At 39.5% G+C, this 23,205-nt stretch overlaps 1 pseudogene; it reads right to left on the bottom strand.

Moving 5' to 3' along the window:
- Positions 1-5,899: 5,899 nt before the first annotated feature.
- Positions 5,900-6,828, bottom strand: LOC100470273 (annotated as a pseudogene).
- Positions 6,829-23,205: the final 16,377 nt, after the last annotated feature.

Genomic DNA, 23,205 nt, shown 5'->3' with positions numbered 1-23,205 from the left:
TTTTTAATTTCTGTCAGATTCGCTCTCATTTCTGCCCTTAGGGATTCTATATTCTCAGCAACGCTTTCTCTGATGCTTTTTTCAAGTTTACTCATCATCTTGACCATTGTTGCTCTGAATTCCATTTCTGATAATTGGGATACATCCATATGTATTAATTCTGTGGCCGAGGCCAATTCTGTGGCAGAGGCCACAGACTCATTATCTTTTCTTTGCTGGGGGGGACTTCTCCTTCTCGTCATTCTGATGAAGAGAGATTGCAGGGTTGTCCAGAGCCCAAGTGTTGACTGGGACCCAGGCCGTGCGCCCTTGTTTTATAGAGATCTTAGGGATGTGGGCTTCTTCCTTAAAGAGTTTATTTATTTATTTGAGAGAGAGAGAGACAGTCAGCAAGAAAGGGAACCCAAGCAGAGGAGTGGGAGAGGAAGAAGCAGGTTCCCGGTGGAGAAGCCCGATGAAGGACTCCTTACGGAGCGTTGTGATCACACCCTAATCCGAAGACAGGTGCTTGGTGACTGCGCCACTCAGGCGCTCCGGGTTGTGGGCTTCTTGATTTTTCAGCCTGCCTTCTGGGGGAGGGGCCTGCCTGCAGGTACTCAGAAAACCCTGTTTGGGTAGAGTCTCTGTGTCCCTTGCGAGGGGGGATGGGGATGGGCACCCTGTGAGCCGGTATTTCCGGGCTTTTGTTCTCTGGCGGCTTTCCCTGGCGGTTTGCTATGCCTCTTCTGAGAGAGCAGCAGCGGCTGAAATTCAGCCTCTGTCTCAGAACAGAGGGATCGCGGATCGTTCTCCACTGATGTTCTGGCCACTTTAACTCTGTTTCTGTTGGTGCTGCTCAACCCTGCAGCATCCCGGGCTGTGCGCCCCACACCCGGTGTCCCAGCCCTCACTTCCAGGGCCGGCGCGTCTCTGTCCTTTGTGTTTCCAACCCCGCCACCCGCCAGTCGCCAGCCGCCCCGCGTGGGCTCCCGGAGCTCCCCGTCTCAGTCTGGTGTCTCGCGGGTGCTGACTGCGAGTCCGCCTGCTCCTCCGTGCAGGTGGCCCTCCAGCCGCCAGCCACCCCGCGCACGCTCCCAGAGCTCCCGGTCTCAGCCTCGATCCAGTGAGCACACCGGAGCTCCGGAGCTCTGAGAGACGCTTGGTGGCGCATGCTCCTGGCTCACGGACTCAGTCTGCTGTTTCCAGAGTGCGGGTCCGCGGTCAGCCCACTCCCCGGTTCAGGTGGCCGGCCAGCCGCCCTGCGCGCGTGCTCCTGGAGCTCGCGTTCTAAGTCTGCTGTCTCGCGGGTGCCGTCCGCGAGTCCGGCCTGCTCCCCCGTGCAGGTGGCCCGCCAACCCCACAAATGTTAATTTTCTAATATTTTTATTTGAATTCTGTTTTCAGATTTTTCTAGAACTCTGAAAGCACATAGAAACACATAATGGGCAACAGTTTTAGTCAACTTTACTCACCTAGGGATCTTCGAGGAGACATAAAAAAAAATGGGAATTTTCACTATAGTTCCAACTAAAGAGGGACAATGTGGCAAATTTTGGAAAGTCCGTGAACTTTGGAGTCAGACCCTATATTTAGGCTATGTAATCTAACTTGTTTTTTTCATGAAGCCTCTCTTTCTTCACCTACAAAAAAGGTGGTAAAAAGCATGCTGTTGACCTTAGCAGAACGATCAAGGTTAATATCACCAGTAATACATATCCGCATCAAGTGCCCCTTGATATGATGCGCTGAGAAGCACATTACCTTTGTAGCATCCCCCCTAACAGCGCGGGACATCCATTTCATAACGAGAAATCACCACAGAAGCCCACCCTGAGGCACATGGTACAAAATAATGGAGGGGCACCCTTCCCAAGTGTCAGAGTTGTGGAGACAAAGAAGAACTGAGGAATAGTTAGAGGTTGGAAGAAACCAAGGAGACAGGACAAAACTAATTCTGGGTTGGGTCCTAAAGCAGAGAAGCAATGGAAAAACTAGTGAAATTTGGTTAAGTTTTGAATTTAGTTAATACTATCATACCGATATTACATCGTAGCATCATTTCTTTTGATAAATACTTGATGGTTCTGTAAGATATTAACATAAAGAGAAGTTGGGTAAAGGGTATACGGGAACAGTGTGCTGTTTTCACAATTTATTTTAAAAAGTCTAAAGTTACTGTTTTAAAAAGCTTATCATGAAGACTTTTAGAATAAAATGTTCTGGGAAATCTGTAGTTTGATTTTTATTTTTACTCTTCTTAACTGAGCTGAGTTTGTTACATTAGTGACCTTGCAAAGCTTTCTTGTCCACAGTAACTTGTCAGAGTTACCTTTTACTTCTTTTTAACTTTTCCTAATTTATTCAGTCTCTGGGCCAGGCAATAATCTGAACTGCCAGGGGCCTTGGTTTTGTTGATAATCCAACAGAGAGTGCCATCTCACAGCTCAGAACTCTTCTGAAATCTCAGGCTTAATGAGGACATCCATCTGCCCCTGGAGGTTTGCATGATTCCAAACATATTTTTCACCTATTGCCTTGGTACTAATTGGAGGCGGGTGCAGAACCAGAGGCATTAACTTCTCAAGGACCCTAATTTCTGGTTGAGAGTGAAAGAGGAGAGAAGTGAGAACAGTGCTAATGAATGGACTCCAGCTTCTCATCAGAACAATAAAAACAGGAACCCCTTTAGAAGATGCTATCTCCGGCATCAGATATGGCAACAGGAGTGTGCTTGGCACGATTACGAAGTTACTAAAGTTCGTTACAGCAACACCTGCCCCTGTCATTTTTCTGCTTGTCCTTACCTGATGTTTCATCCCATACCCTCATGCCCATTCTTTGCTAGACACCCCATAGGTACCTCTGGTCGATCACCACAGTTAGGTCAATTTAAGGCGTATCTGTTTCTTGTAGTTGTATTACATCTGTTCTCCCTGCCTAATTCTGCCTCCGTAACTTCATATGGCTTTGTTAGAGATTAACCAGGACTTCTTTTTGTATTTTCAGGCATTGTGTTTCAGAGAAGTCTTGAAGGCCCAAATAAGTGGTTTTAATGGTAGGATGTAATTTCCTCGGACACGTTGGTTGAGGCAGAAAGTTTTGATCCTGTCAGTATTTAAAAGTGATCTTTCCTAGGAATGTAAGAGTTGGAATGTCGTAGATTTGTAATGCTCATCTATGTAATTGATCACGTGAAGATTAGCCTGATTTTCCACGTGCTGAGAGGACACTGCACTGTCCAAAATGTTTTGTCCAATGAATATGAACTTAGATTCTGATCTTATATAATTTATCATTTATCAAGATCCAAGGATTTAATTTTAATTGTTAACATAGCTCAGATATTTCTAACTTATGATTTTTCACTGCTTAAAGAAGGTAGGTCCAGATACTTCAAAATAAATTATCTGGGTGGCACCTGGGTAGCTCAGTCGGTTGAGCATCAGACTCGGTTTTAGCTCAGGTTGTGATTCAAGGTCGTGAGATCCGGCCCTGTTCCCAGCTCTGTGCTCAGCTTAGAGTCTGAGACCCTCTCTCCCTCTCTCTCTGTGCTCCCGCCCCCCCCAAAATAAATATTTAAAAATAAAAAAAATAAAATAAATTATCTGGTAAGTAATGAGGACACATAGAATTCTGCTGGGAGTTTCTTGCCTTTTCTTACTCTTACAAATCTGAATGCAAACAACTTAAAAAATGAGAATTTTAGATAAACAGTACATATTTTTTTGCTAATCTGGTTCAATCCTATCATTTTACACATAAAGAAACAAAGAGAATAAGCAATTTACCTAATCACATAGTTTGTGTTCTAGATGTAACTAGAATCTAGAACTTATGGGTGGCCAGATGTTCTTTCCACCATAGCTTATTATTTTTTTATTAAAAAGTTTTAACATCTTTATTAGGTATAATTGACATACAAAGAACTACACATATTTAATGTGTACAATTTGATTTTGGACATATGCAAACACCCATGGTGCCATTGCCACAATCAAAAGATATCTCTCATGTCTCCCAAGTTTCCTTGTGCTCCTGTGTGTGTGTGTGTGTGTATGTGCGTGTGGCAAGCACATTAAACATTGATCTACCCTCTTAAAAATTTTCGAAGTGTATAATATTATCTAGTTAACTAAACTATATTTGTTGCACAGCAGATCTCCAGAATTTATTTACGTAGTGTAACTGAAACTTTATACCCATTGAACAGCAATTCCCCATTTCTTCTACTTTGTAGCCCTTGGCAACCACTATTATATTCTGTGCTGCTATGAGTTTAACTATTTCAGATATCTTACATAAGTCAAATCACACAGTATTTTTCCTTGTGTGATTGGCCTATGTCACATAGTATAATGTCTTCTGGGCTCATCTATGTTGTCACAAATGGCAGGATTTGTTTCTTTTTTAAGGCTTATTAATATTCCATTGTGTATATATGTTACACTTTCTTTAGCCATTCATCCATCAATGAACACTTGGGTTGTTTCCATATCTTAGCTATTGTGAATAATGCTGCTATGAGTATGGGGGGCAGTGCAGATATCTGAGATCCTGATTTCAATTCTTCAGGGTACATACCCAGACTTGAGATTGCAGGAGCACATGGTAGTTCTATTTTTTAGTGTTTTATTTTTGTTTTTTTTTTTTCCGTAGAGTAGTATCTTTATTTGTGTAAAGGTATGAACTCTTGGGGTTTTTTTATTACCGTATAATATATTATTTATTTTAGGGGACACAGGTCTGTGATTCATAAGTCTTATGCAATACCCAGTGCTCATTACAACACATGCCTTCCCCAATGTCCAACACCCAGTTGCCCTATCCCCTCACCCTCCTCTCCTCCAGCAACCCTCAGTTTGTTTCCTATGCTGAAGAGTCTCCTATGATTTGTCTCCCTCTCTGGTTTCATCTTCTTTCATTTTTTTCCTCTTTTCCCCTATGATCCTCTGCCTTGTTTCTTAAATTCCACATATCAGTGAGATCATATGATAATTGTCTTTCTCTAATTGACTTATTTCACTTAGCATAATACCCTCTAGTTCTATCCATGTCATTGCAAATAGCGAGATTTCATTTTTAATGGCTGCATAACATTCCACTGTATACATATACCACCACTTTTTATCCATTGGGTTTTTTTTCTTACACATTTAGTTTTATTGTAACAAAGCCACTTGTACACTTTTAATGTTTAAAATTGAGCATTATCTTTCCTCTCCAGCAAAACAAAAAGAAAATTTAAAATAAGCAGGAACAAAATTACAATAGAGAATGTCAATTCCAAATAAGATCTTACAGGTTCTGCTGATTCTCCCATCAAGGGTCAGGGCTCAAGTCATCATAAGGAGGGAGTTTTATTTTAAAAGTGTCATCTTAAATTGCAAGGATGTCTGTTAAACATCACAGTTAAATATGTCAAAGGAAAAGCCATGGTGTCAAAACGCCCACCTAATCTACCCATACAACCCACCCTTTGCTAACCTTCTATAATCCTATTATAAAAGTTTTTTTTCTTTTTTTTTAAACACAAGAATGTAGGCAGGCACATGTTGGTAAATGCTAACTGTCCATATTCACATAGAGATGCAGTTTACTCTCTGAGCCCAATATACAGAGAAAGGAGGGAAAACAGCTAGAAGTCTATGCACTACTACACAGGGGCCTAGCACCCTCCAGCTTTCAGCAAGCTCAGGGAGCAGAAGGGTCTCCTTTTTTCCCATAGAGCACGGTGGTGGTGATTCCATAAAGTTTTTGTTGAGACAGGAAGGGATAAAAATGAATTTGGAACAGAAAGGGGTAGAGATTCTTTTCCCACTGTATTCTGCTCAAGATATTTTCCCCCCAAATAAGTTGAGAACTATGGCATAAAGGGAGAGAATGGAGACTTCAAACAACAGGGTGAATGAGCAGGAAAAAAAAAAAAAAAGACTGCAACTTGTTCCCAGGGACTGGAGAAAATTAAAAAAGGAAGGTTGAAATCCATCAGGGTTCCATTAGTCATCTTTTCCTTCATCCTCCTCTCCTTCCTCCCCCTCATCATCACCTTCTCTTCTTCACTTCATCCTTATCTCCTCCTTCACCAATATCTTCCAATCCTTCTCCTCCTTCTCCTTCTCCTTCTCCTTCTTCTTCTCCTCCCTCTTCTCCTTCTCCTTCCTTATCATCCATATTGGGAACCAAGTAGTAATGTAATGGATTTGGCCAAATATCATCCTTGATGACCTCTCCTAACTCATCTGCACCTGCATCAGAATGGTCAGTAAAGCAGGTAAAGAAGATCTCTGGTTCTTCATGCTGCTGGCTATATTCTGTGTTTGACTTGAATGTTTTGTCAAATTCTTTCCAGATTTCCATTTGATTTCAGTGGACTTTGAAGATGGATCACCACTCTTATTGAGATGAAATTCTTTGGAGAGAACTTTATTTTCAAAGTAAGGGTTTTCATCTATTCTGTAACCTGATTTAATATCTTCAAATTCTGTCACTTCAACTCTTGTCAATTAATGCAATACCTCTTCATCCTCCTCCCCAAGCAGCAGACATTTGTGGATGGTTGACAAAAGTTGTTACCCAAAAATTGGGGATTTGGGCAATCAATTCTGACCTCTTCTGAAAAACAATGGTTGGAGAAGTTTCTTATATTTCTGTTCTACTTTCAAAATCTCACTGGCTTGTTCATGAAGTCTATTTCATTTTGTACTTTATCAATATGTTTGATTGCTTCTTGTTTTTTTTTTCTCCCTTTGGCAAGTGCTGAGAGGTCCACCTCTCCTCTGGCTTGCGGGCAGGAGGCAGTCTCGATTTCTTCCTTTGAGGCAGGAACCAAGACTGGCGTTTGGCGGCCATGCCGTGAGGAAACTCCAGGAAACCAGGAGAGCTGCACGTCTGGAAGAAGCTCCGATTACTCTATTTTTAGTGTTTAGAAGAACCTCCCTCTTCTTTTCCCATAATGGCTGTGCCAATGTACATTCCCATCAGTAGTGTACAAGTGTTCCAATTTCTCTAAAACTTGTGGTCTTTCCTTTTTGATAGTTATCCTAATGGATGCAAGAAGCAGGAAGGATAAAGTTTAGAACACGTCTCCACAGACTGGGAGTAAGACCTTGCCCAGAACACCTCGATGTGCAGTGTCATCCCCCACTGTGAAGTTGTAATCACCTGAGTCTGTGGAGTCTGGGAGGCGGTGTGGGAGTGTGACTGGCCATGCAAGAACGGAGCCTGCTGGCTAGCTCAGTGATGGAGCAGGCGACTCCTGATCTCCAGGTGGTGGGTTTGAGCCCCATGTTGGGTGTAGAGATTATTTAAAAAAGAAAAGAAAAGAAAAAGAAAGGAGCAGGTTAATGTTGTTGGATTTGGGGATCTATTTATTAAATGACATTGTATTGTGCCATTTAATGAAGGCAGAATATTATTACAAATAATGGAAATTATTTATTTGAGAATTTACTTTTGCTAAGGACCCTTCAAACACTATGTATAGTGGCTGGCACTGTTGGTTTCCTACATAAGAGACTTTTCATTCCCATTCTTTTTTTTTTTTTTTTTTTTTTTTTTGCTGGCACAATGGGCCTTCTAAGAAAGAGGCTGAAAAGTCCAGGTACTTTCATTCACAGCCTCCCTTGTAAGTATGACTAGGCATGTGGCCGTGTATCGTAAGAATTAGCACTTACCTGCACCTTCTACATGTCTGACACTGTTCTAAGGTCTTTACGTATGCTACACAATTTAATCCTCATGCCAACTTTCAGTGTGAATGTTACTGTTTCTATTTTACAGGTGACAAACTAAGACACAGAGAGGCTAAGTAACTTTCCCTGGTTGCACAGTTAGTGCCAGAGTCGGGATTTGATCTCAGGTAGTGTAACCGTAGACTCCACTCTTATTGAGCACAGTACTCAGGAAGGAGACGAAGGGGGAAGACCCGCTAGTGGAAATTCCGGACAAGTGTTTTCTCCTTTCCCCAAACAGATGTAAGGGAAGGCTGCTGTCCTCCTCACTTCCTGGTTGTGAAGACAGAGATGTTGAGGGCATGGCACTTGGAGCTGCCACACCATCTTGCAGCCGTGAGTGGTCGCACTGAGGACACAGGAAGAAGCCAGAGTGGAAAGATGTGAAGCATTTTTACCTCAACAAGCCTCTCACTGAACCCTTAGACTATCTCAGACTGAAGTTGTTATATGGGATAAATATTAACTCCTAGTTTTTAAAAAAGATTTTATTTATTTATTTGAGAGAGAGAGTAGGCACAAGCAGGGGAGGGGCAGAGGGAGAGGGAGAAGGAGGCTCTCTGCTGAGCAGGAAGCCTGATGTGGGACTCAATCCCAGCACCCTGGGATCATGACCTGAGCTGAAGGCAGAAGCCCAACTGACTGAGTCACCCAGGCGCCCTGATTTTTAAAATCTACTTGAGTTAGGTATTCTAACAACTAAAATAAGGCAATGCATACTCATGTATTTTTTCATTTAATTCTCAACCCACCTTTGAAAAAGAAATATTTTTTATTACCCCCCCCCCCGAATGAGCCTGAGCAAGTTTAATTTACTTAATTTACACAGCTGTTGATTGGGTGAAGCCAGGATTCAGAGGACAGCAGTCTCTTAAACAGCATACCATCCTGCCCTCTGTCAATGTCCTCCATCCACTGACTACCATGAACATACCTGTTAAAGAAGTTGCATTTATCTTTCTTTGCAGGGAGAGGAAATGCACACCACCATGTGGTGCTTCATATGGGGATGTTAGCAGTTATTCATTACAGGATTTGAGCTTGTGTTGGGTGGTTCCAGGGAGAGTGAAGGAAGTAGTGCTTTGCTCTGGATTGGATGCTGTCAGGAAATGAAGATAATTGTCTGATTGGGTACTTCAAGAAATCTTTTCTGGAAGGAAGGAAAACTAGAGAGGGGCTAAAGTTTTATTTAGTAAAGAAGAAGCAGTCATTCTTATTAACCAGTATAGGGGATGCGTGGTCATTTTTGTGGTTTGAACAGTGTGGTTTTTGTGGTCATGCTTTTATGCTTTTGTTGTGTGTTCATGATTGTGGAGTGGTCTTGTTTTTATCTTGACCCATCACGGCCTTGTCTAATGTTAATATTTTGTGAAATTTCTTATGTTTGACAGGAGAAAACCAAGGCTGTTTTTCTCTTCTTCATTTCTTTATCTGTTTTCATAGGCTATAGTTTTTTTTTCTCAAGGTGACTCTTTCAAGCAATTTAATTATTATTATAAGGTGTTTTTAAAACTTTTGTTTTGTTTTACTGCTTTTAATACTTTGGTGAACATCTTTCAAAAATGTTATTTATTTTCACTCTTTCTTTCTTAATCAGACTATACTGAACATAATTTGACATTTTTGTTTGAAGATTTTGTTTATTTATTTGATAGAAAGAGAGCACACACAGGGGGAGCGGCAGAGGGAGAGGGAGAAACAGGCTGTCCGATGAGCAGGGAGCCTCATGTGGGGCAGACGCTTAACTGACTGAACCATCCAGGTGCCCCTATTTCACATTTTTTAACCACTCAGAGTCATCATTATAAATGGCATTTGCTGTATAGTGTTGGAACAATAATCAATAATGAAATGGGGGGCGCCTGGGTGGCACAGCGGTTAAGCGTCTGCCTTCGGCTCAGGGCGTGATCCCGGCGTTCTGGGATCGAGCCCCACATCAGGCTCCTCTGCTATGAGCCTGCTTCTTCCTCTCCCACTCCCCCTGCTTGTGTTCCCTCTCTCGCTGGCTGTCTCTATCTCTGTCGAATAAATAAAATCTTAAAAAAAAAAATAATGAAATGGGATGTTGATGTGTATATGATTGTTTGCTCCTTCACGATTTAATTTCAGACTGAAACAGTTGTATCTTTTGATTTATCACTATTGATGGCTTTCTTTTCATTGATATCACTTCTTGGAGTTCTTGCTCCCTTCAACATCTTCAGACTTACTATATCTAATCCATTGTGGAGGACTTGAAAACTATATGACAAATTACATCTGAAATTAACATTATACCTGATTAGAAACCATAAACAAATAGAGTTCATGGAGTTTGTAAGATTGAAAACAGCCATGTGGTTGATCATGGCACTCTAGATATTGGAGTCATGCCAGACAATACCTTTTGAAGTAAGATTCGGATGAATACATTGTTTGTAGTGGTGAGTCCAAGGAGCAAACCAAGCCAAAGGAGGATTTACTCCAGGAAGCCAAAGGCAGTGTGGGTGAGACCGAAAACCAGAAACAGGGGAGTCAAAAATCCAGAGAAAGCAGGATATCACTGAGAAAATGGAGCTTTACCCAAAGTTCAAGACATGAAGCAGTGGTGGAAATGAGATGACGAACACATGGGTAGGGAGAGTTAGAAGCTGGGCAGGATAAAATGTAAGGATCAGGTATAGAAAATGAGTTCACAACTGGAGCTGTGAATGACCATTCATCCCTGCTCTATACTTTCACATGGAATTTGGAACACATTTTGGGTCAAATATAAAAGCTTAAACAAGTTTTGTTGCCCAGAGTCCATAGTCTTTCATGGTTCATTCCCCCTTCTGTTTACCTCCCCCCTTCTTCTTCCCTTTCTTCTCCTACCGATCTTCCTACTTCCTATGTTCCATAAATGAGTGAAACCATATGATATGGACTCTGGGAAACAAACTGAGGGCTTCAGAGGGGAGGGGGTGGGGGATTGGGATAGGCCGGTGATGGGTATTAAGGAGGGCACGTATTGCATGGTGCACTGGGTGTTATACGCAAATAATGAATCACGAAACATTGCATCAAAAACTGGGGATGTACTGTATGGTGACTAATATAACAAAATTAAAATTATTAAAAAAATAAGTTTTGTTGGTTCTGAGAAGCAGGACTCACTATAAATCATGGAAGCGAAGATAAATAAGCCAGAGTTTTGTTTTGTTTTGTTTTTCTCTTGATTTTGTAGTCTAAGTTTGGTCGGGAAGAAGATTGGCATGAAGGAAAGTTGAAATAAGTGAAAGTAGAAGTTTACTGTCTAGGGAGCTTTATCCTTTCATTAACTTTTCCCCTAAAATGTTTAATATTTTCTGCCAAACAGCAATAGAGAGATAATATATAGCAGTGGTTAAGAGCTAAGCCTCTAGCATAGGATGTCTTGGATCCAAATTCAGTTTCTAATAGGTTAGCTATAAAAACTCGGCAAATTGCTAAGACAGAATTGAGAATACAGAAATGGGCCTATCCAAATATAGTCAACCGAGCTTTGACAAATCAACAAAGACAATGCAATGAAGAAAGGATAGTCATTTCAACAAATGCTTCTGGATTTTCCATATGTAAACAAAAATCCCAATAACCTAGCTCTACAGATTTTATACCATCCACAAAAATTAACTCAAAATACATGAAATCCTCATATATTGTTGGTGAGAATCAAAACGGTATAATCACTTTGGAAAGCAGTTTGGCAATTTATTATAAATCCATATATTAATAGTCATATTTCTTGGGCGGAGCCAAATTTCTCGGGCAAATGCTTTTGAATGGGATTGTGGAGTCATACATGGAGACATATTATAAATGTATGACTCCACAATCCCATTCAAAAGTATATGCCCAAGAAAAATGAAAATTTATGCTCACACAAAAATCTATACATGAGTCCTTATAGTAACTCTAGTGGCTTTTTCACAATGGCCTACTTTGGATATAACTCAAAATGTCCTTCACTGGTGACTGGATAAACAAAATGTGGCAGTTCGTGTGACGGAATATTATTTAGGCGTGAAAAGGTACAAACTTGAGACAGACAATGATGTAGATGAATCCTAAATGCAGTATGCTAAGTAGAAGGAGCTCAACTCAATAGTGTATATTTTGTGCATTTCACTTATATGATATTATGCAAAGACAAAACTACAGGTATGGAACATGGATAAGTAATTGTCAGGTGTTTTGGGTGGGGGAAAAGTTAACTCAAAGTGACAGCATGAGGGGAATATTTGGGCTAATGCAACTGTTCTGTATCTTGGCTATGGTGGTAGTTACTCCATTCTATGCATTTGTCAAAATCCAGAACGGTACATCAGAAGAGTGCAGTTGACTGTATGTATATTAAAAGAAATAAATAACACAACATAAAAAAGCAATTAGTTCCCATATACGTCCTTTTCTATGCCATGTAAGTATAACTTGGCTCCTAAGATCTCAGTCTTCGTATTCTAAATGGGTATAAGGAACTTGAAAAATTATTTCCTCTTCTAATACTTCTTTATATAATATACTGGTATTTCTTTTTTAAAAAAATTATTTATTTATTTATTTATAATTTATAATTTAAATTCAATTAGCCAACGTATAGTAACATCATTAGTTTCTGATGTAGTGCTCAATGATTCATTAGTTGTGTGTAACACCCAGTGCTCATCACATCACATGCCCTCCTTAATGCCCATCACCCAGTTACCCCATCTCTCCACCCACCTCCCTTTCTGCAACCCTCAGTTTGTTTCCCAGAGTCCAGAGTCTCTCATGGTTTGTCTCCCTCTCTGATTTCTTCCCATTCGGTTTTCCCTCCCTTCCCCTATGGTCCTTTGCACTATTCCTTATATTCCACATATGAGTGAAACCATATGATAATTTTCTTTTTCTGACTGACTTATTTAACTTAGCGTAATCCTCTCCAGTTCCATCCATGTCGATCCAAATGGTGGGTATTCATCCTTTCTGATGGCTGAGTAATATTCCATTGTATATATGTACCACATCCTCTTTATCCATTTGTTGAAGGGCTTCGTGGCTCCTTCCACAGTTTGGCTATTGTGGACATTGCTGCTATGAACATTGGGGTGCAGGTGCCCCTTCTTTTCACCATGTCTGTATCTTTGGGGTAAATAACCAGTAGTGCAATTGCTGGGTCATAGAATAGCTCTATTTTTAACTTCTTTTTTTTTAAAATGTTTTTTTATTATATTATGTTAGTCACCATACAGTACATCCCTGGTTTCTGATGTAAAGTTTGATGACTCATTAGTTGCGTATAACACCCAGTGCACCATGCAATACGTTCCCTTCTTACTACCTGTCACCAGTCTATCCCATTCCCCCACCCCCCTCCCCTCTGAAGTCCTCAGTTTGTTTCTCAGAGTCCATAGTCTCTCATGCTTCATTCCCCCTTCTGATTATCCCCCCCCTTTCTAAGTCAAGCAGAGAAAGACAATTATCATATGATTTCACTCATCTATGGAACATAAGAACTAGGAAGATTGGTAGGGGAAGAAAGGGATATTTTCAACTTCTTGAAACTCCATACTGTTTTTCAGAGTGGCTGTATTTTACTGGTATTTCTAAAGCTATTTTTATTATAAGGACAACAGTTATATTTCATTTAAGAATTTTACCTGCAAATAGTTATTCAACATATACAATGTGTTTTAGCCTTATATGTAAATTAGGAAGGAAATTAGACATATTCCCTCTCGCAAAAAGGTTGTATCTTAGTCGATGATAAAGGCAAATAGCAATACATTGTTGCAAGTGCCATGATTAGGTAAGAACACCGACTCACAGAATGAAATCTCTTAATTCAGACATGGAAGAGCAAACAAGTCCTCCTGCAGGGAGTGACATCTAAACCGAACCAGGTCATTAGTGGAAGTTACGTAAACGAAGAGAATGGGAGCTCTGTGAAAATGATCACAGTTGGAAAGTAAAGCTTGTGTGAAGGCTGCGAGGTCAAGAACAACATTGCATTATAAGGCACTATAACAATTGGCTGGAGCGTGAAGTGTGGATGCGTTGGGAGGTCATAGTCAAAAATGACAGTGGGTGGGCGCCTGGGTGGCACAGCAGTTAAGCGTCTGCCTTCGGCTCAGGGCGTGATCCTGGCTTATGGGATCGAGCCCCACATCAGGCTCCTCCGCTATGAGCCTGCTTCTTCCTCTCCCTCCCCCTGCTTGTGTTCCCTCTCTCTCTGGCTGTCTCTATCTCTGTCAAATAAATAAAATCTTTAAAAAAAAAATGACAGTGGGTTGCTAAATAGGAAGCTAACAAAGGAGAATTTTGTAAAAAATTTTCAAAGAGTTTAAGCTTTTTCTTAGGACAATGAGGAGCCAAAGCATGGAAGTGGCAACAGTATGGAGAATGGGAGGGGGTCAACCTTAGACAGCTATTATTGAGATCAAAGTGAGATATAATCCTGTAATAGTAAAGAGTGAGGGTGATGATGGAGAAAATTGGACAGATATTAGACCTGAGGAGAATTTACCTATACGTAGCAAATTAAGTCACAAATTATAGACCTCTGGGATCGTCTAAAGCATAATATGTAAGTAGCATGACAGCAGGAGCACACCAATCACCAGACATGAACCCTGCCTATTTACTTCATTGACTCTGGATGGAGTTCAAGACATGTTAAAAGGGTTTCTCAGGCTGCCATCCTAGTAGCAAATGTCAATGCCTGACTCTATAAATACATACAGCCACACGACACCATCTAATCTCATCTCGTTGCTGTTTATTTTTTGGTGAGCCACCTTGGTTTATCAGGAACCATTTGCCTTGCTCGTTGAAGGTCTATGTATTTTCCCGGACCCCAAGTGTATCCATACACCACTAGCAGCTGTTCTGTGGCTGCATTTACAACTTAAGTCTTCTGTCAGTGGGGAATCTTCAATGGTTCCATAAAGAATTTCCTTCTCAAATTTAATCACTTCATTTTTTTAAGATTTTATTTATTTATTTGTCAGAGAGAGAGCACAAGCAGGAGGAGCAGCAGGCAGAGGGAGAAGCAGGCTTCCCGCTGAGCAAGGAGCCTGATGTGGGACTCGATCCCAGGACTCTGGGATCATGACCTGAGCTGGAGACAAACACTTAACTGACCGAGCCATCCAGGTGCCCCAAATTTAACCATTTCTACATATCTTCATTCAGCTTGCTGAAACTAAGCCAGTAGTTGGTAATAATGAAATAAAGTACCAAAGGGGAAAAGATACCGAGCAAATCCAGAAATATTTTTGCTGCTTTTCTTTTCTTTCCTTGTCCTTAATACGTGTCTGAAATGAAATCATTTACTTTGAAGCTCTGAGAACATACTATTTCCCTTTTTTTCATATTCATTTGTATTTTCTACTTGGGCAAAATATTTGGTGTGACCCTCCTGGTTCAAACATCTGGACTGAAGTTCACTTAGGTAGGAAACCCTGCAAGATATTCAGAACACTGTCCATAGTAGCTACTGTTCTAATGTACTAAAGAAGCTATCTTGTTTATCTTTCATTTTGCACTTTGTCCCTCCCTCTAAAATTCTACTATGTAAATTCTCTTAACCTTGAGCTGAAATTACTAATCAACAAAATGGAAAAGAATAGTCCTTAAAATTTCACTGTGGACAGGATATCAAAACTCCTAGGGTGAAATGCCCTTACATTCCTCCCTTGGAAAGATCCTGAAACATATTTTTTCTTTGGGAAATATTGATTATCCAGATGAGAAGAAAGCAGGCTTGTCCCATCTCCAAGTTTATTTTTCTAGGATAAAAATGTTTTGGGAATGTGAAATAAGGATCAAGTATGCATTTTTGTTTGTTTGTTTGTTTTGGTATCTTGGTATTGGACTGCTACAAGCCCCTTCTGCAATTATTCCGTGTTTTGTCATCAGTGCTGATCATCAGGGCTACTGGCAGGATTTTATAGAGCCGCTGTATTTCTCAGGCAGATTTACGTCCCATAAGTAGGTATATGTTAATGGTGTACAGGAAGAACATAATACAAAACATCATGATAACCACTGAGAGTGTAGCCAGAAGTATGATGGACATCATCTTTTCCTGTGTCCCCAACAGCACACATGCATAAGGTCCGTGACACATGTGGGTACTGCACCGAATGGGTTTTTTAATCAGTGGTATGTGATAGTGAATGAGAATGACCAAGAAGATCACCTGCACGGACAACTGTGTGAGAAAGTAGACAAGATACATTGCCAACAGTGGCTTTTCCCGAGATAAGTCAAAAATCTCATCTTCCTTTGTCTCTACATCGTCTGCATTGCTGTCAGTGTCTTTGGGCTCCTTTTCCAAAGATTCCTTCTTAAATATCTTGCTTTGTTTATGCACAGTCTGAGAGACAAAAAACTCCATCACAAAAAAGATGGAGGAAAAGGCAAAGCCAACCACATACCAAACACCTAACACAGGCCTATTGAAGTGCTTCTCATAGCATTCGGCCAGACAGGCTTTGGAGATGTTTCCATGGCACTGGAAGTCTTGATCCAGGTGAAGCCAGGTGTTTTGCACTACATACACAACTGAAATATAAAGAAAAGTAAGGCTGAACCACAGTGCTCGCCCTATGTAGAAGTTGGTGGGGTCTTTGCTCATCTTCAGTATGATAGGTGCCATACCCCAAAATTTAGTACTGTCAGCCATCTTGGAATCTAGGAAGACAAAAGCAAAGTTGCATCAGGGGGAAGGAATGGCTGTGTTTTAGTCCTTTTGTACAAACTCTGCTGTTTTCCTATTAGGTGTTCTCTGTGTGGGTACTCAATGGTCTCAGGTGAGAGGACAACTCCAAAGAAGGAGTGTTCAAAATAAATATATACCCACTTAATAATCTTTCCTGTTATTTCATTTGCTAGCTTCTTCTCATTTTTCCTTACCAATCTCTCTTCCCAACCCCATTGCATTTTCCAACCTCTTCCCACAGTTTATTAAATCCTCTGTATAGCTATCCTGTTTGCTCTCATCATAAACTGTGGCATTTACTTCTTTTTATAATCTATGTACCAACCTGTGTCAACAGTACAGTTCCAACTGTCATAGAACTCCCACAGCTATCTTCATATAAGTGCTTAAAGGTAAATCTTCATCACTTCTCCCTGAGATGTACCTATCTGCTGGATTAACTGAACTCACTAGTGTCATTTTAGGCTCTTCCTGAGGCTGACTTTCCCAAAGCCCATTACCAATTTCAAAATCTGTTTCTGATTAACCAGTCAAGATGCATGGATTGCCAATTACTGGGAGAGCAGCTTTAATTTCTTATTTGCGTTATATGCTGCTGCTCATTTGAAATTTTTATTGATTCACAGAAATTTTGAGCATCAAACACAATTCTGAGGATAGAAAAATGAATGAGGTAGTTCTTGCCTTTAATTACTGATCTGATTTGCATTTCCTTGGTGATTAGTGATATTGAGTGTATGCTTCAATACTAAAAGTAAAAATATACTTTAACAAAATTCTGATGGTGTGAAGAGTGCTTTTCTTCCAATAAGTTTATTGTGACCTCCGTGGTTTCTGTAATTCACTCTCTCTCCTATGAAGACATTTTCAGAACAAATTATTATTATAATACTCGAACAGTCCACACTTGCTCCAGCCTTCCCTACCAAAATGGCTGAGATTTTGGGAGTCCTGCATCATAGTTTAACTTCTTCCTTTATTCTATCTTGTTTTTCACACCCTTGACACTTGGCTTCCTTTCAGAGTCATTAATCCTTAATAAATATTTTGCAGTCTCAACTCTGTTTCAACATCTGCTTCTGGAAAAGCCAACCAACAATACTCCTTTTCAGATATTGGGAGCCCGAGAGACAAGCCATACAGACAGTAGGGCTTTTCTTTATCCACTGGATCACAGTTACTGCAAAGCCAAGCATTATGTAGAAAACACTATGCTTAATCCTTGCCCTGGAACTCTCTGAAAAAACTCTCACAAGGAGAAGTGACAGGCTTGCATCAATTACCATGATTACGATGGAGCCTGAAGCCATCCCTGTTCTACGAAGGACCTGCTGGATTGTTGGTGCTGGCTGCTGCTTGAGTCAGGAGAAGGGAACATGTTGAAATTAAAAGTGGAGGGGGACTCTGGGAAACAAACTAAGGATTGCAGAAGGGAGGGGGTGGGGGTTTGGGGTAACTGGGTGATGGGTATTAAGGAGGGCATGTGCTGTGATGAGCACTGGGTGTTATACACAACTAATGAATCATTGAACACTATGTCAAAACTAATGATGTACTATATGTTGGCTAACTAAATGTAATAGTAATTTTAAAAAGAAGTGGAGGGGGGATGGGATGCATTCAGACAGAAATATTCCCTCCTAACTTTTAAGGTTACTTAAAATTATTTTTCTAGTTTCTTGACTAGCTTTTTAGTACACTTTGAATTAATTTTTTAAGTGTAAATGTATACAAAAAGCACACACCATTATCAAACGGTATATAGAACTTTCAATGTAATGTTAACAACAGGTAAGTACACAAGTCATACCGTTCGGTTCTATGAATTACACTCAAGTAATTATCATTCAGATCGAGAAAAGAAAAGTACAAACATCCCAAAAGCCCCATTTGTACATTCATTCAATTACCATTCTCCATTGTGCAACCAATATCTGAATATCTAACAATATAGTTTGCTTGCAATGGAAATGTGTATAAATGAATCTTAAACTATGTAAACTTTCATGCCTGGATTTTTGTTGTTGTTGTTGTTGTTGTTGTTGTTGTTGCTGTTGTTGTTTTATATATTGTTTATGAGATCCACCTATAGTATTGTTGAGTGTAGTTGTGCTTCTTTCCTTCTCTTTTGCTGTAGAGTATTCCTCTGTGTGAATATACCACGTTTTATTGATGCATTTTAATGTTGGTGATTTTCAAGTTGGGACTTTTGTAAGTGGTGTCATTATGAGGATTTTGTACATGTATTTTGATATATTAGTTACACTCCCACGACATGAGAGATCTGTCTCGTTTGCATATTCACCAACACTTGGCATTGTTAGGTGTTTTTCATTTTAGCTATGCTGGTTAGGTCTGTAGTTGTATTGCATATGGATTTAGTTTTCATTTCCCTCAATAATGCTCATTGGCTACTTGAATATTGTCTTTTGTGAAGTGCTTGTTCAAGTCTTTTGCCCATTTTTCTCTAGTAAGTTATGTGTCTTTTCCTTCTTGAATTAGAGAAGTCCTTTATGTGTTCTGGATAAGAGTCCTTTGTAGATATGTGAATTGGAAATATCTTCTCCCACTGTGAGGGATGCTTTTCCATTCTCTTAATAGTATTATTTAATGGATAGACATTTTTCATCTTAATATTGTGAAAATTTATATTTATTTCCCTTCAAGTTAGTGGTGTGTTTGTGTCCTATTTAAGAAACAACTTACTCCAATATCATGAAAATGCTCTTTTCTACTGAAAATTTTATTGTTTTACCTTTTTTAAATACCTTGTACCAAGGCAAAATACAGTAAAACTCTCCCCTTTCTAGTGGATAGTTCTGCAAGTATTTACAAAAGCATATAGTTGTATAACCCCCACCAAAATCAAGATACAGAACTGTTTCACTACAACAAAAATGGCCCTGTGCCCCTTTGTAATTGACTCCTCTTCTGCCATGCCTTCTGTTTTCTGTCTCTGTGGTTTTATCTTTTCCAGAATGTCATTGAAGTAGATTCATACAAAATACAACCTTGTGAATCTAACTTCTTTTCATGTGGCATAATACATTTGAGATTCGTCCATATATCTTAGCACGTATAGGTAGTTCCTTTTTGTTGCTGCATAGTATTTCATTGTATGGATATACTATGACTCGTTTATTCATTAGCCATTTGAGGGATATTTGGGTTCTTTCCGTTGGGGATAGTTACGTGTAAAGTCACTATAAACAATCACGGACAGGTTTTTGTGTGAACAATAAGTTTTCATTTCATTTGAGTAAATATCTAGAAGTGAGAACTCTAGGTCATGTGGTTCATTTATGTTTATAAGAAACTGCCAAATTGTTTTTCAAATGGTGGTACATTTTGCCTTTGATTTCTAGTTGCTCTTCCTCCTTGTCAGCATGTGGCATTGCCAAGGTTTTTTTGTTGTTGTTGTTTTGTTTTTTTTAGCCTCTCTTATCGGTGTGTGTTGATACTTAATTGTGGTTTGCATTTCTCTAATGATGTCAAATCTGTCTTCATGTGCTCATTTTCCATTTGACATTTGTATGTCTTCTTTGGGGGAAGTGGCTGTTCAAATCTTTTTGAACCTTTTTAATTTTTTTTAGAAGATTTTATTTATTTATTTATTTGACAGAGATAGACACAGCCAGCGAGAGAGAGAACACAAGCAGGGGGAGTAGGAGAGGAAGAAGCAGGCTCATAGCGGAGGAGCCTGATGTGGGGCTCGCCCATAAGCCAGGATCACGCCCTGAGCCGAAGGCAGACGCTCAACCACTGTGCCACCCAGGCGCCCCTTTAATCGTTTTTTTAATTGAGTTATCAGAGTTCTTTATCTTGGATACAAGTTTATTATTAGATATATGATGTGCAATTATTTTCTAGAAATCATTGTTCTTTTTTTAATAATAATATTTTTTATTATATTATGTTAGTCACCATCCAGTACATCCCTAGTTTTTGATGAAAATTTCCAGGATTCATTACTTGCGTATAACACCCAGTGCACCATGCAGTACGTGCCCTCCTTAATACCCATCACCAGTCTATCCCATTCTTCCACCCCCCTCCCCTCTGAAGCCCTCAGTTTGTTTCCCAGAGTCCATAGTCTGTCATGGTTCATTCCTCCTTCTGTTTACCCCCCTTTCTTCTTCCCTTTCTTCTCCTACTGATCTTACTACTTCTTATGTTCCATAAATGAGTGAAACCATATGATAATTGTCTTTCTCTGTTTGACTTATTTCACTTANTTCCACCCCCCTCCCCTCTGAAGCCCTCAGTTTGTTTCCCAGAGTCCATAGTCTGTCATGGTTCATTCCTCCTTCTGTTTACCCCCCTTTCTTCTTCCCTTTCTTCTCCTACTGATCTTACTACTTCTTATGTTCCATAAATGAGTGAAACCATATGATAATTGTCTTTCTCTGTTTGACTTTATTTCACTTAGCATTATCTCCTCCAGTCCCATCCATGTTGCAGCAAATGTTGAGAAATCATTCTTTTTGATGGCTGAGAAATCATTGTTCTTTCAATCTTTTAATAGTGCCTTCTGAAGAACTAAAGTTATTTTTGATGAGATCCAACTTAGCAATTTGTTCTATTATTTTTTTAAAGATTTTATTTATTTATTTGAGAAAGGGAGAGAGAGCATGAGCAGGGGGGAGGGGCGGAGGGAGAGGGACAAGCAGACTCTGCTGAGCAGGGAGCCCGATGAGGGGCTCCATCCCAGGACCCCGAGATCATGACCTGATCTGAAGGGAGATGCTTAACTGACGGATCCACCCAGGCGTCCCAGCAAACTGTTCTATTATTAGTTGTACTTTTGGTGTCATGTCTAAGAACTCCTTGTGTAGTCAAGGTAACAATGATTTTTGTCTAATTTCCTTCTTGCCAATGTTAGCGATGAAAAGTCTGCTGTCAATATGATTCTATTTCCTTTGAGTATCATCTGTTTTCCTGCTGTGAAGGCTAAGTGAAGATTCATGTTTTTGCTAAATTCTGGACACTTCTTGTCTGTTGTCATTATGACTGTTATTGCTTATCTTCTGTTCTCTCATTTAATATTTCTATAAATGCTATTAGATGGATATCTCTCATGTTTATTTTTATATTCTTCATCTTTGTTATCTCCCTATCTACTGTACTTTGGGAAAATTATCTATTTATATCTCCCAAGTCAAGAAGTTTTTATTCTGAGGTGTTCATTTTGCCCTTCAAGTACTATTTTGAGGGGTTTTTCTGTTTCAACGAGGCAAATTTTTATATGATCTATGGGGTTTTTTAAATTAATGAAATATCCTTTACTCTCTCTTTGAATATCTTACTTTCAGTTATTTTATGTATCTTGTATGTTTTCTTAAAATGTTTCCTTGGGTATAAGGTGTTTCATTTGTTGTGTTTATTTCTCCCTCATAATATTTATTTTGTTCAGACGTTTTGTCTTTCTTGACCCTGCAATAATTTTTCTTGTTAGAGTCTTTTGGACACCCTAGAGTTTCTATCTGTGAATCTGACTTCAGGATATGAATATGATTATCCTGCCATTGCCCTTGGATTTCTTCTTGTACTAAATTTGAAGCATGCCTGGAACTACCACTCATATGTTTCAGTAGCATTATATATGGTATTAAGTATACATTTTGAGTATTGATTTCTTTATTTAATATCATTCTTTATGTTATCTCTCCCCAAGAATTGTATATGAATCTAGGTCTATTGAGTTTCCCCTTACTGAATTTGAGTGTGGTTATAGATTTTTTTTTAAAGATTTTATTTATTTATTTGACAGAGATAGAGACAGCCAGCAAGAGAGGGAACACAAGCAGGGGGAGTGGGAGAGGAAGAAGCAGGCTCATAGCGGAGGAGCCCGATGTGGGGCTCGATCCCATAACGCCGGGATCACGCCCTGAGCTGAAGGCAGACGCTTAACCGCTATGCCACCCAGGCGCCCCTGGTTATAGATGTTTTAAAAAGAATTTCCTTGTCATTCTGAAAGTCTTGATGCAAAAGGGAAGATTCTATAGTGTCTATCTACTTCACCGTCTTCAAATGGAGCTCGGCAGCCTTTTTCTGCTTTTGAAAATCATACAGAAGCGTCCCAAGGAGATAATTCCTGCATTTTGGCATGAATATTTTATATCCTAATTCCCCCGTTGTTGATCACTGCCTAGTTCTGGGGATTTGTGTCAATAACAATAACAAACAGTAAGCTATTATTTCTTTGTGTTCTCATCTCAAACCCTTTTTCCCCCTTATTTTAGTGTATATTTTAATGTTGTCTTGTATATTTATTTCTTTATAATTGTAAGTTTCAAAAACCTTTCAGTTACAGATGTTTGGTGAAGTTCCTTAATAAACTAATAAGAAGAAACAAAAACCCTAACCATTTATGGCTTTTTTTTTGCATTTTCTCAGGAGATGGAGAAAAGTTATAGAAAATTATTAAATTTAGGATTAAGTGACAAACTTAATAGATCTCTTTCTACAGTAGGCTGACTCCAGGAATCATTCTTTTGATGTTATGTAAATGGGATTGTTTTCTCAACTTTGTTTTTGGATTTTTTTCAGTATTAATGTATAGAAATTCAACAGATTTTTAAAAATATTTTTATTTAAATTCTAGTTAATTAACATACAGTGAAATATTAGTTTTGGGTTTACAATATAGTGACTTGACACATCCAAACATCACCCGGCGCTCATCACAGCAAGAGCGCTCCTTACTCCCCATCACCTATTTCACCCATTCCCCCCACCCACCTCTCCTCTGGTAACCATCAGTTTGTTCTCTATAGTTAAGAATCTATTTCT

Source organism: Ailuropoda melanoleuca, chromosome 16 (assembly GCF_002007445.2).
Source record: "Ailuropoda melanoleuca isolate Jingjing chromosome 16, ASM200744v2, whole genome shotgun sequence".
NCBI lineage: Eukaryota > Metazoa > Chordata > Mammalia > Carnivora > Ursidae > Ailuropoda > Ailuropoda melanoleuca.
The sequence above is the reverse complement of the archived record's forward strand: the minus strand, read 5'-3'. Positions and strand labels throughout refer to the sequence as shown.